This window comes from Jaculus jaculus, unplaced genomic scaffold (assembly GCF_020740685.1).
Source record: "Jaculus jaculus isolate mJacJac1 unplaced genomic scaffold, mJacJac1.mat.Y.cur mat_scaffold_42_1_1262500_arrow_ctg1, whole genome shotgun sequence".
NCBI lineage: Eukaryota > Metazoa > Chordata > Mammalia > Rodentia > Dipodidae > Jaculus > Jaculus jaculus.
Genome location: NW_025423496.1, coordinates 440,802 through 454,671, shown reverse-complemented (window position 1 = coordinate 454,671; position 13,870 = coordinate 440,802). Strand labels below are relative to the sequence as shown.

The window sequence follows — 13,870 nt, the reverse complement described above, 5'->3', positions numbered from 1 at the left end:
CCCACTGTAATTCCAAAATGGTCCACTGTAACATCACAATGTCCCAGTCTCTCATCATAATGTCCAACTGTAACATCACAGACCCACACTCTGATATCAAAATGTTCCAGGTGAGGCAGCATCTGTGGTCTTCTTTCTTCCTGCCCTGCTGCACCTGCTTCCACGCATCTCTGCCACCTGCAGTTGGCACAGCCAAGCCCGGTAGCGGGTGGTTCGGTTGCGGCAGCTGTGCTTGTCAGGGTTCGTGCACACTCTTGGTGCCACTGACGAATCCCACCTTCAGCCCTAGGGAACAGCTATGTTAGGCAACTCGGCACCCAGACCTGCAGCGCGCAATGCTGGCTCGGCCCTACCGTTGCTGCCGCTTGGAGACCGGGAAAATGTCAACCCCAAGAAGGTGACGTCCACCCAGCAGCCCAGCGTGCGCCCAGGTGATGCTGAAGGCTGGGAACGCGCTGTATCCCATGCTGCAGTAGAGGTCCAAGATGCAGCAGGCTGCACCACTTAAAGACCTTCCCATAAATGATGAGCATATCACTAGCGCTCCTCCTTTAAAAACAAGCGATAGCCTGGATTTACCATTCATGTGGATGAAGCTGAAGAGGAACCTCAAAAGAAATCAGCAGAGTCTAAAAAACCAGAGTGTGAAGATGTCCTGGCTTTTAAAACTGCTGTCACTTTACCTGGAACAAGAAAACCACTGGTACTGCTTGATTATCCAATGGATGGTAGTTTTGAAGCACCACACACTATGGACATGTCAATTGTATTAGAAGATGAAAAGCCAGTGAGTGTTAATGAAGTACCAGATTACCATGAGGATATTCACACATACCTTAAAGAAATGGAGCTCAAATTTAAACCTAAAGTTGGGTATATGAAGAAGCAACCAGACATCACTAACAGTATGTGGGCCATAACTTGTGGACTGGCTAGTTGAAGTGGGAGAAGAATGTAAACTCCAGAAAGAGACCCTGCATTTGGCTGTGAACTACACTCTACCCAGTCACAGGACAAAGCTGGCCTGAATCACTTGTACAAAAAACTGGATATACCCTGGAAAGTCTTAAGCCTTGTTCATGGACCTTTATCAGGCCTACCTCAAAGCACCACAGCATGCACAACAGTCAATAAGAGAAAAGTACAAGAACTCAAAATATCACGGTGTTTCTCTCCTCAACCCACCAGAGACACTAAATGTGTAAGAGTGAAAGACTGCTAAAATGAAAATTATCCAAAGCCAATGTTGTATAGTTATTATCTTGGGTTTTGATTCCACAATTATTTCTGAATGTCAGTGTTATAGCCACACTCAAATTATGGTAATCTATTACTTTTAATGGTTTTAAATTTTTGTGTTGTTTGTATATGTATCTTAGATATTGACTAATTTTAAGTGTCTTTGTTAAGGTATTAATGATACCAGCTGTCAGAATAATTAAGAATAAACTGATTTGGAGAGCTTTAAGTCAAAGTTAATTTGAGATAAAATTGTGACTTCAATGTGTCATTTAGAAAAGCCAACTTGTTTTGTATTATTCAGTGAGGAGTAGGAACCCCTCCTCTAATGTTAAAATAATTCAGGGAAACAACTAGACCATCTTGTTGACTTGGTCATAAAGTAAGCAAAGACTGAGACAAACTACTTTTCAGTGCAGTGGAGCAAGCCGCTTTTTACACATGTGGCAGTAGCTAATGGACATAATTTTTTATGGAAATCTTTCATTCCTCATCAACCTTTACAAATTTAACAGGTTGCAGAACATATGGAAAGCAACAAATTAAAAAAAAAACAGGCAGCTTATTAAAAATTCAACCATTATTATAACTGACTTTTGAATAAAAAATACCCAGAGTTGTTGATACTGAATAAATATACTTTTAATAGTTATATACACATACAACTTTTGGCTTTAATTAGCAGTCCTCTTCTTTTTCTTCTTTTTCACTAGACTTTTACTTGGTGCTTTTTCTGGTTTTTCATTGGTAGTCTGAGTTCTGTGGATTAAGTGAAGTTAGTAGCTCACTACATGCTTGCTGAACATTGGATCACCGAGACAGGGTAAAGAAAGCAGAAAGAATAGCTGAATAGATAGTGAATGTGATAACAGGATTAAGATCAGAGCAAATCCAAAGGACAGATTTCCAAATACCTAAGTATATGTATGTAAATACATGTATATGTTTAAAACACCCAGAAACCTGTTACCTTATTTTCTTTGGGTTCTTATCTGGTTCCAAAATGATCATTTCTTCTTCACTTTCTGAGAACACTATAGGGGCACCTTTGGGAAATGTCAAGAAAGTAGTGAGAGTCACTTCTTGAGATTTATACATGACCCCTAGAACCCCCCCCATATGTATATAGATACTTTTTCCTCTCTAAAGTTGCTCCTTTCTCTAAAAATTATTTTGTTTCTATAAACTTGTTTTTTGAGACAGGGTTTCATGTAGTCCAGCTGGCCTGAAACTTGCTTTGTAACCCAGGATGACCTTGAACTTCTGATCTCCCTGTGTCTCTTTACCCAAGTGCTGGAATTACAGGCATATGTTAATGTGCCCAGTGTCTGTAAACAATACCTTAAAAAGTTTCTTAATTATGTATATGTGTCATAAAAGAAAACTGAGGTGCAAAAGTTTATAGAACTAATTAGTAAATGATTTAAAATAAATATGCCACTCATTTGTGCTACTAATGTACACAATACTAAAATCTTCCAAGAAGCAAGCTAATTGGACTGGAAAGACAGAGAAGACAATTGGAGGCAAATACTATTTCAACTTACACTATGTTCCATATAGCCTTGAAAATGCTGGTGTTTTTAATACTGCCCAGTGCAGTAGCCAAAAGGTGCTCTATCATTTTTCTGTTTGTTTTATTACTACCAGACTTGACTGAAAAAAATGTTAAGCCATTTGTACTTTCTTTGAAAACTGGTTTACCCAAACATTAATTATATGTGTATATAAAAGATGTGAATATTAAAAAATGTTCCATGTAACAACACAATACCCCACTGCCACATCATAATGTCCAATTGTGACATCACAATGATGCACTGTCTCATAACAATGTCCAGCTATGACAACACAATGCTCCAATATGATACAATAATACCCAACTTGTTTGTCACAAAGCCCAATGTTATGTCACAATGACTCACTGTCTCTTTCCAATCCTCAACTGTGTTATCACAATAACCTGTTGTGATATCACAAAGCCTGACTATGATTTCAAAAATCCCATTGTGACATCACAGTGTCCCACTATGGCATCACATTCCCCCATTTGATATAACAATACTCCATTGTAGTATCACAATACCACCCACTGTCATATCACAGTGATCCACAGTGACATCACTAAGCCCCACTGTCACATCACAATTTTTCCAGTATATCATCACAATTCCCAAGTGTTATACCACAAATTCCAAACTGTGATATTGCAATGCCATACTGTGACATCACAATGCCCCATTGTGATGTCACAAAGCACCAGTGTGATTTCACAATGCCCTAATGTGATATCACAGTGCTCCACTGTGGTAGTTTGAATAGATAGCCCCCAACATATTTTGGGGTTTAAATAGTTTGTAGTTTGCAGCTGAAGCCATCTCTCTGGAGGTGGTGTCACTGGGTAAATTTTAGGGTCCAGCCTAAGGTGTGGTGGTGGGTTTGAGATTCCAACCTAAAGATATGCAAAATGACTAACTGGAGTTTCTGAAGTGTGCTGTGTGGATCTTGGCTTGGGACTTCTCTCACTGTGTTTGGTCCTGTGAAAACAGGCCAGCTTCTTCTGCCTTTGTGGAACTTCTTCTGGCTCTCTAAGCTTCAATAAATCCATTCCTTCATAACTGTGTCTGGTCTGGAACTTTATCTCAGTGAACCTGAAGTTGTCTGCAAATTCTGTCTACAGAAGCTGGTGCCAGGAGTGGGGTGTGCTGAACCTGACCTTGTGGATTTTGGTCTTTTGGAATCTTTGTTTTGGAGGAATGGGCATGGACTTGGTCCTTCAACTGAAGACACATTCTGGAGTGGTAAGCCAAGTTCTATAGACTATTCTGATAAGTTTGAGAATGTTAATTTTAGTCAATTTTGAATTTCTAGGCTTAGTTTATGAGGTTTCTAAGGGGAAAGAAAGACTGCAGAGGACTTTGTTGGAACTGGGATACTGAGTGACACAAGAGCTGGCTGCGTTCTGCTGGCTGGGCCCAGAGGGTTAAATTTGCAATGGATTGATGTGCTTGGCTAAAGATATTAGACTGAGAGATTTACGATTTTAAGTAAAGTTAAAATTAGAGGCACTGAGATTTGTTTTAGGTTAGTAAAGCTGCTATTGTCAACACATTAAGAATCTTAAGGAAGATGACCCAACTGCTTTACATTTAAACAATGGAAAACATACCTGAGGAAAGACCATTAGAAATGCAAACTCTTTTGGAAAGAGTTGACTGGAGAAAGAACCTGCTTTTCAAGGTTATTATTTATTTCATCTCTGAATTAAGAATAAGGCTGTGTCTTGCACACCTGGTATTAGTTTTGGAAGCATGAAAAAATGCATGAAGTGGTCATGAATTACACATGGTTCTAGGAGCCACTGGTGAGATGTGGCATAAAGTAGGGCATGATGCTCTGATAGACTAAAAGATCCTTTGGAAGATGGACCATGGTTTGCATGGAGACCCAAAGATGATTTGGGTATGCCAGGACTGCAATGGCTGCCATGGAGTGCACTGTTGGCCTATGATGAAAGTGTTCCTTGGCTACTCTTTCGAGCTGAAGGGGAAAAATTAGAAAACATGGAGACTTAGTCTCTGGTTATATTGAACTTGAACTGCAGCAGCTTAATAATTGCTTGATGGTGGTTAAGTTTGCATTGTTCTGGTTTATCCTTGGTATGCCTTATACCAGTTGAAAATGTTTACTCTGCCTTTATATGTTGAAAATTTTTAACTTGTTTGACTTTACAAACTCACTATCTCAAGTTTGTAAAGACCATGGAAACCTTTAAAATTGGACCGAGTACAACTTACAATGTGTGGTGGATATGAATCTACTGGGGTTCAGAAGCAGAATGTGGTAGTTTGAATACATGGCCCCCAATACATTCAGTTTTTATTAGTTTGTGGTTTGCATATATAGCCACATGGCTATAGGTAGTGTTACTGGGTGGATTTTAGGGTGCAGCTTTTGGGTGTGGTGGAGGGTTTGAGATTCCAATCTAAAGATATGCAAAATGCCTAGATAGCCTTTCTGAAGTGTGCTCTGTGGCTTTTGGTGTGGTCTTCTCTTTCTGTACTGGGTACTGTAAAAGCAGGACAGCTTCTGCCATTATGGAGCATCTCCTGGATCTCTAGGCTTCTACAAATCCTTTCCTCAATAACTGTGGCTGGTATATAAGTTCATCTCAGCAAACTTGAAGCTATCTGTTACATCCAGGTGACATCACCATGCAACAATATGACATCATGATGCCCCACCTTGATATCACAGTGTTCTATTGTGACATCACAGTACCTCACTGCCTCATCCCAATGCCAACTAGGATATTACAATGCCTCACAATGTCATTACAATGCCCAACTATGGCATCAAAATGCTTTAATATTGTATCATAATTCTCAACTTGCTCATTCAAGTGCCCCCTGTGATATCACAATGCCCCACTACCATATGGCAATGGTCTACTATGACATCATAATGCCACATACTCTCATAATAAGACCCTACTGTGATATCAAAAAGTCTCACTCTAAAATCATAATGCCCCACTGCGTAATCATAATACTCTACTGTGATATCATCATGCCACATTGTAAAATTTTAATACACCCTGTGACATCACAATGCCATATTTTGACATCACAAACATGTTCTTATTTCATAATGCCCCACTATGATATCACAATGTTCCAACTGTGACATCACAATGACTCACTGTTTCATGATAATAATATACTATGACATCCCAATGCTCCAATATGACATCAAAATACACAATTTCTGTACCATAATGCCCCACTGTGACATCATCATGTCTCACTCTGTCATAGAATTGCACCACTGACTCTTCATGATGGTCCACAGTGACATAAATATGGCCCACAGTCTCATAAGAATGCCTCATCTTTAACATCACAACACTTCACTATGATATATCAATGTCAAATTATCAAACCAAATGGCCATCTGTGACATCACAATACCCCACTGTGAATCACAATAATAATATAATAATACCACAATGCTCTGATATGACATCACAATACCCCACTGTCACAGCATAGTGTCCAATTGTGGCATCACAATGACCCACTGTCTCATCTCATCACAATGCTAGACTATGATATCACAGTGCACCAATATGTCATCATAGTACTCAACTGATTCATAACAATGCCTTAAAGTGGATTCACCATACAACAGTATGACATCACAATGCTCCACTGTAAGATCACAAAGCCCCACTGTGACATCACAACACCCCACTGTGACTTCATAGTGCTCCACTGTGAACAAACAATGCTCAACTCTCTCATCACATGCCCCATTGTGATCTCACAGTTCTCCACTGTGACATCTAAGTACTTCACTGTAAAATCACAAAGCCCCACTGTGACAACAAAATGTCCACCTGTTTCATCACAAAGCTCCACTGTGACATCACAATTCCCCACTGTGATATCACAATGGTCCACTGTGACTTCAAAAGCCCTACTCTCTCATCATAATATACCACTGTGCCATCACAAATCCCCACTTTTACCTCACAATGCTCCCCTGTGAATTATGTAGCCTCATTGTGACATCACAACGACCCACTGTGACATCATATTGCCTCCCCTGTGGCATCACCATGAGTGCCCCACTTTGATATAACAATACCCCACTGTGACATCACAATACCCGACTGTTACATAATAATGCTCAATTGAGACATCACAATACCCTATTGTAACATCACAAAAACCTCATTCTAATTTCCCCACTGTGACAACACAAAGCCCCATTGTGATATAACAATGCTTATGTGTGACATCACAATACCACACTTCCACATCACAGTGCTCAAGTGTGAAATTACAATGTGCCACGGTGAAATCACAAAGCCACACTTTGACAATATAGTACACATCTGTGACATCACAATGGCTCACTGTCAAACCACATTGCTCAACTGTGACATCACAATGTCCCACTGTATAAAGCCCATGCGTGAAATCCCAATGCCCAACTGCCACATCACACTGCCCAAGTGTCTGATCAAAATTCCCCACTGTGACATCACATTGCCCCACTGTGACATCATTGTGCATGACACAGATATAACAAAGCAGCACTGTGACATCACAATACTTCAGTGTCATATCACAATGCTCAACTGTGACATCACAATAATCTATTGTGACATCACAAAGCTCCACTCTGATTTCACAATGCCCTACTGTAACCTCACAAGCCCCATTGTGATATCACAGTAACCCATTATGACATCACAATGCCCCATTGTGATATAACAATGCTCCAATGTGGCATCATAATACCACACTGTCCCATCACAATGCTCAACTGTGATATCACACTGTGCCACTGTGACATCACAAAGCACCACTGTGACAATATAGTACAGATCTGTGACATCACAATGGCTCACTGTCACACCACAATGCCCAAAAATGGCATCATAATGCCCCACTGTGATGTAACAGAGACTTTCTCTGACACAATTCCCTGCTGACATGTCAAAATGATCCATAAAGACATCATAATGCCAAGTTTGAAAGCACAATGCCAAACTATGACACAATGGTACACCACTTTGACATCACAATACTCCAATGTAAGATCCCAGTACCTCTCTGTCATATCACAATGTTCCACAGTGACATCACTAAGGCCAACTTTCACATCACAATTTTCCACTATAGCATCACAATCCCCAACAGTTATATCACAATTCTAAAGTGTGATATCCCAATGCCACACTGTGATATCAGTGTCCATAATTCACATCACATTGCCCAACTGTAACATCACGATGTCCTATTTTTCTCACAATGCCCCACTGTGATACCACAATACCACACTGTGACATAAAGCCCAACTGTGATTTCACAAAGCCCCACTGTGATATCACATTGCTCTAATATGACACCATAATTCCCCACTGTGATAACACAATGTTCCCCTGTGGCATCACAATACCCTACTGCCATAGCACAATCCCCAAGTCTGACATCACAGTGAATCACTATCTCATGACAATGCTCAACTATGACATCACAATTCTCCAATGTGACATTATAATACACAACTTCTTGATCATAATGCTCACTATACCCCATAGTGACATCACAATGCCCCAATGTGACAGTATAAAACTCACATTCTTGATTGTAATGCTCTACAGCAATATCACAATACCACACTGTGGCATCACAATGCCCCAGTGTGATATCACAATGTTCCACTGGGACACCACAATGCCACACTGTGATATGTCAGTACCCATCTCTCACATCATAATGCTCCACTGTGATATCACAATATCCACTGTCACAATTGCCTATTTGTCACATCATAATGTCCCACTGGGACACCACAATACCCCATTGTGACATCACAATGCTCCACTGTGATAAAGCAATACTGCACTGTGGCAGCAGCATACCCTACTCTCACATCACAATGTACAGTTGTGACAACACAATGCCTCACTCTCATCACAATACACCATTGTGACATCACAATTCCTTACTGTAATATAACAATACTCCACTGTGACATCAGAATACCCCACTGCCTCATGACAATGTCCCGCTCTTACATCAAAATTCCCATCTGTCACATCAAAATGCCCAGTGTTGCATTACAATGCCACATTGTCACATCACATTGCCCAACTGTGGCATCACAATATCCCACTCTCTCACACTGCTGGCAGAAAATACCTAATCAAGAGCAGCTTGAGGGAGGAAAGGGTTTGTTTGGCTTCCAGACTCAAGGGAAAAATTGTGATGGCAGAGGGAAATGATAGCATGAGGATGGTGTGGACAGTGCCACCAGGCCAATATCAGTGGACAACTGGAGCATGAGAGCTCACCAAACAAGGGGCAGCTGGGTATAACACCCATATGCCTGTCCCCAACAATACATCATCTCTAGGAGGACCCAATTCCCAAATTTTCATCAGATGAGGACCTAGAAATCTGAAAATATAAGTTGATGGGGACACCTGAATCAAACCACCACATTCTGCCCCTGACCCCCCTAAACAGATAACCATACATAATGTAACATGCAATGTATTCAGTCCAACTTTAAAAGTTACCAAAGTTTTTATCAATCTTAATGATATTCAAGCATCCCCACAATCCATGGTCATGTAACTAAGCCATAATAATAATAATAATTAATAATAATAATATAACAAATGGAACAGAATAGACATTCACACTGCAAAACATGGCATTGGGCATATCAAAGTATACACAGTTTAAAACAAACAGGACAAACATAAAATTCTGTAGGTCCAAGTCTGACAACTCTAGTCTCCAAGTTCAAAAATTCTAACCAGTGATAGCTTATTGGAGTTCCAATTCTGCCCCTCCAGTTAGGCTACTCACAGTCCTTCATCCAGTGCTGGAAGCTCTCCTTGGCCACCATCCCATAGCTGTGGCGTCTCCATTGGGTCTCCATGGCCCAATATTCATTCTCATGGCTCCAATGGGTCTTCACACAGGTCATCCAATAAGCCTGCTCCATAATGCCCGTGGCTAGTTCCATAAAACAAAACTGTATTGCAAGTTCAATGACCCTCTCTTTCCTGCATTTGTTATACCCCATAGTGCCAGGTGCACTACCAACTTATTAATCAAGGAGGGAATAAAGCAGACTCTGAAAAGCAAGACAATCCTTCAGCATTCCGATCCCTTCAAAAGAGTCTGCACTCTTCATCTTGTCCCAATGCAGGTCAGCTGACCCAATCTCAATAGTTATAATCTCTGATATAATTGCAACTGAACAGGCAGTAGTTTCAGCCAAAAGATTGCACTTCCTTCTGTGCCATATCCCTCTGCTCACACCTGGCCATTTCTATGCAATGCAATCCCACATAAATTCTCAGGACATGAGTATAACAGTAAGCCTCTCACACTGCTTCTGGAGTCCAGTCTAGACAAAGCTCTTTCTCATAAGCCAAAGCTTATAAACCAAATCTCACAGTCCATAGGTCTTACTGCATTCATGTCTTTCAACTGTGACTGGAATGGTTCATCAAACTGTACTTACAGCACTGCAAGGCATCTTTTAGATCAAGGTTTCATATCTTTCCACATTCCTCTCTTAAATTAGTTCAAATAACCAAAGTCATCATCAGGTTTCTAGCAACACGACTTCATTTTCTGTGCCAATTTTACAGTTGCAGCTAGCTTCACATTGTTGGCAGAAAACACGTGACCAAGAGCGGCTTGTGGGAGGAAAAGGTTGGTTTGTCTTACAGAGTTGAGGAAAATCTCCATGATGGCAGGGAAAGCAATGGCATGAACAGAGTGTGGACAACAGCAGGAGCAGCATGTGGGAAATTCTGGCAAGCAGAAGCTGGCTTGCATGACCCCAACAATATGTCACCTACAGGAAGCTCTAGTTCATAACTTGTCGCCTGCTGTGAACTTAGCATTCAGAACACATGTTTATGTGGTTACCTGAATCAAGCCACCACAATAACCAAATAATCTTCAGTTCACTTATTTATTTATTAAGGACACGAGGTGGTATTATTAATAAAGATGCTTGAAATATAAATGAAAATTCCATAGTTATTCTGCTATACTGAAGCATGATATATTTTCTTCTCATTTTGTGTAATTTTATTTAAAGTTTTTAAAGATGTAATCAAGTTAATTTCAATATAAAAACTATGCCCAATCTGAAGTATAACTTTCTACAACCTTTCCAATTACTCATAAGCATATGACCACATGTGTTTTCTCTGTTTGATTTTTTTTTTTTGCCTCATGGAACTGTATTATAATGTACTTTTATTTGAGATTTTTCCCACAGGCATATAAGATAATCTTAGGCATAGTTCTTTCTTTAGTCAGTTTCATTTTTACATGCACATGTATTATTGATATGGAATATTAGGGGCTGGAGACATGGCTTAATGTGCTGAGCTAAAAACAGGCACTGTGTCATAATGCCTATCTGAAGAAAGTACCTTGTAGACAGAAAAGCAGGACAGACCCCACTCTATTTCAAAACAGACCATCAACATGTGACCAGAGGCTTTGTGTAGTTTTAGAAGTAATGAAATGAAGTATTAAGGAAAACTAGGTATAGAGTCTGTAAGTTCATATAACTCAAGTGTATTGTTGTGAGATGGGGGTGTTACTAAAGAGGTGTGGTCTGGGCAATTGTTTCAAACACAAGAGATCCTAGACTCTATTGTATGAGGATCCAGAAGCCAGATGTGATACAGGAGTAATATGAAATTACGGAGGCAAAGTGTTCACAGAGGTGGAAGAGAGAATCAGAGAGCAAAGGGAATGAACCCACTTGGATCCTACACACATTTAATTAGACACAGGGGTAGAAAAGTTAGGTACAAGCAGTTAGGTCCACTCCAAGAAGGAAAGATGAGAAGTTCTGATGTATTGGCTACTTGTTTCTTTTCAAGGAAGTAAATATTTTCTTGTATAATAGGAGAATATTAATATGGAACACTGGCACAGCATTTGGTATATTTTAGGGATGACATTGCTTGCCTTCTCTGTTAAAAATATGGAAGTAAAAAAATATGGGAGGAAAACAAGAAGGAATGTTTTTAAACTAGATGTCTAGTTCTTACTGGGCCCTCTGGGATTTGGAAAGAGTTGTACCCAGAAGTGTTATTAGGGTGGGATTATAGCAGCAAAGTGAAGGGAGTGGACCATTTGATATGTAGGCAATGTATTAATGATGGTGAGCTTTAAGGGGCACAGAGGAAGTGATTGGAAGGTGTCTATGCATACAGTAAAAGAGACTGTCTGGAAGACATGAGAGAATTAGTACAGAAATAGAATCCTGGTGATGATGAATATCTAGCTTTGACATCATGTGAGGCAGAGGTGAAGAGACATGTTTGTGGGAGGGATTAGTCCTAAGAGTCTCTTCAGAAGATGGGCCACCACTGCATCTTCACTTCAGAGGCTTTACTCATGACGTGGGGTTGCTGAGTAAAATCCTGACCTGATGGTAGTGTGAGCATCCTTAGCACTCACAAAGGTGGATATACGTAAGAGGATAGCCAGCCCACAGATGGTCACAGTGGAAGCTGTGCAAACACTAGGTGTCTGGATTCCCCACTTAAATGAAGCAAGTGATCTGTCCTGCTCTTTCCATTTCTAGATATCCAGACTATAACGAATGGTTGTAAAGGTCAAGCTCTCAATGTTGCACCAAGTCCTCTAACTGGGATTCTAGACAAGTTTACTTAAAATTAAATGTAATATTTCTGTGGACCAAATTTAATATTGTTGATATAAATAATGTTGGGGGAAGTATTTTGATGGAAAGACTATAGAAGCTTGAGAACCATGTAGGCGCATGTTCAAATCTAAATTGTGTCCCTTATAAGCCATTTAACATTGAAAAGGACATCATACATTTTCCCCATACCACGACATCCATTCATTAAATTCCTTCTCATAAAATAGTAGAATATCAATAGGGAACACTGGGTAGCATTTGTATCTTTTATGGATGGCTTTGCTGCTTTCTCTGTTAAAATATGGAATAGAAAACAAAATAGATGGGAAGAAAATAGGCAGCAAAACAAAGTAATTGTTTTAAGCCATTGGACTACTTGGAAGTGAGGTTTGCAAGGAGAAGAGTGGTGGTCCCAGAGCTGCTGCCAAGACAGAGGTGGGAGAATGAGAAATACGCACAGGGAAGCATGAAGGGAGAGGCACTGAGGAGATGATTGTACAGAGGAAGCTAAACATGCATATATATTTCAAATCATGACAACTCATTTGGGAGATTGAAATTGAAGCAGGGACATTACAAGGTATTGAGGCTGGAGTTCCCATGCAAAAAAAGAGAGGTCTGATCATTATATAGAGTAGTATTCAAAATCAGAGTGACCCAGGCAAGAAGGGAAAATTGGGTACAAAGTTGAGAGTGAGGCAGGTTTGAAGATACAGGGCTCTGCAGTCAAGACAGGGAAGGCCAAGTAATGCCAGCTAGAATTCAATGGAACTAATATAATGAACTGAATGAGGACAGGGTGTGAGCCTAAGTAAATTTGCTGGTAATTGTTCTAAACATTAGGACTGGAACATGGCTTCTAAATTATCTTTGCCAAGTGAGAGATTATATTCATCACTATTGTCCTTGGATTTCACCCCATCAGAGCCCCATGAGTTTCAGGCTGTTGTCACAGCTTTGGAGATCCAAGAGGGAGTGGAAACATTGCTGAGGCTGCTCCCACCTCACAGTACAAAGCATGAGTGGAGAAAGCTTTAAAATCCTGTGGTCCACAGGTTGCACATACCAGAGACTGTATAAGGAGGTGCAGTGACAGAGCCTTGCAGGGAAGGAAGTAGTGGGATAATTTATAGAATGAGGACTATGACCTGGCAAGGGACCAGGAGAACTTAGTGCTATAAGAGCACCAGCGTTACCATGGTGTAGTCTACTGTGTAATTCTTGGTGGCCTGATGCTTGTTTTAGTTATGTGCCTTTATTAGAGAAACAATTCTTCTCTCTCTCTCTCTCTCTCTCTCTCTCTCTCTCTCTCTCTCTCTCTGTGTGTGTGTGTGTGTGTGTGTGTGTGTATTACTAGGGATTGAACCTAGGGCTTCATGTGTGTTAGGCTAGTACTGCA

At 40.3% G+C, this 13,870-nt stretch overlaps 1 pseudogene; it reads left to right on the top strand.

Moving 5' to 3' along the window:
• The first annotated feature begins 298 nt into the window (after positions 1-298).
• LOC123457384 lies at positions 299-1,028 on the top strand (annotated as a pseudogene).
• Positions 1,029-13,870: the final 12,842 nt, after the last annotated feature.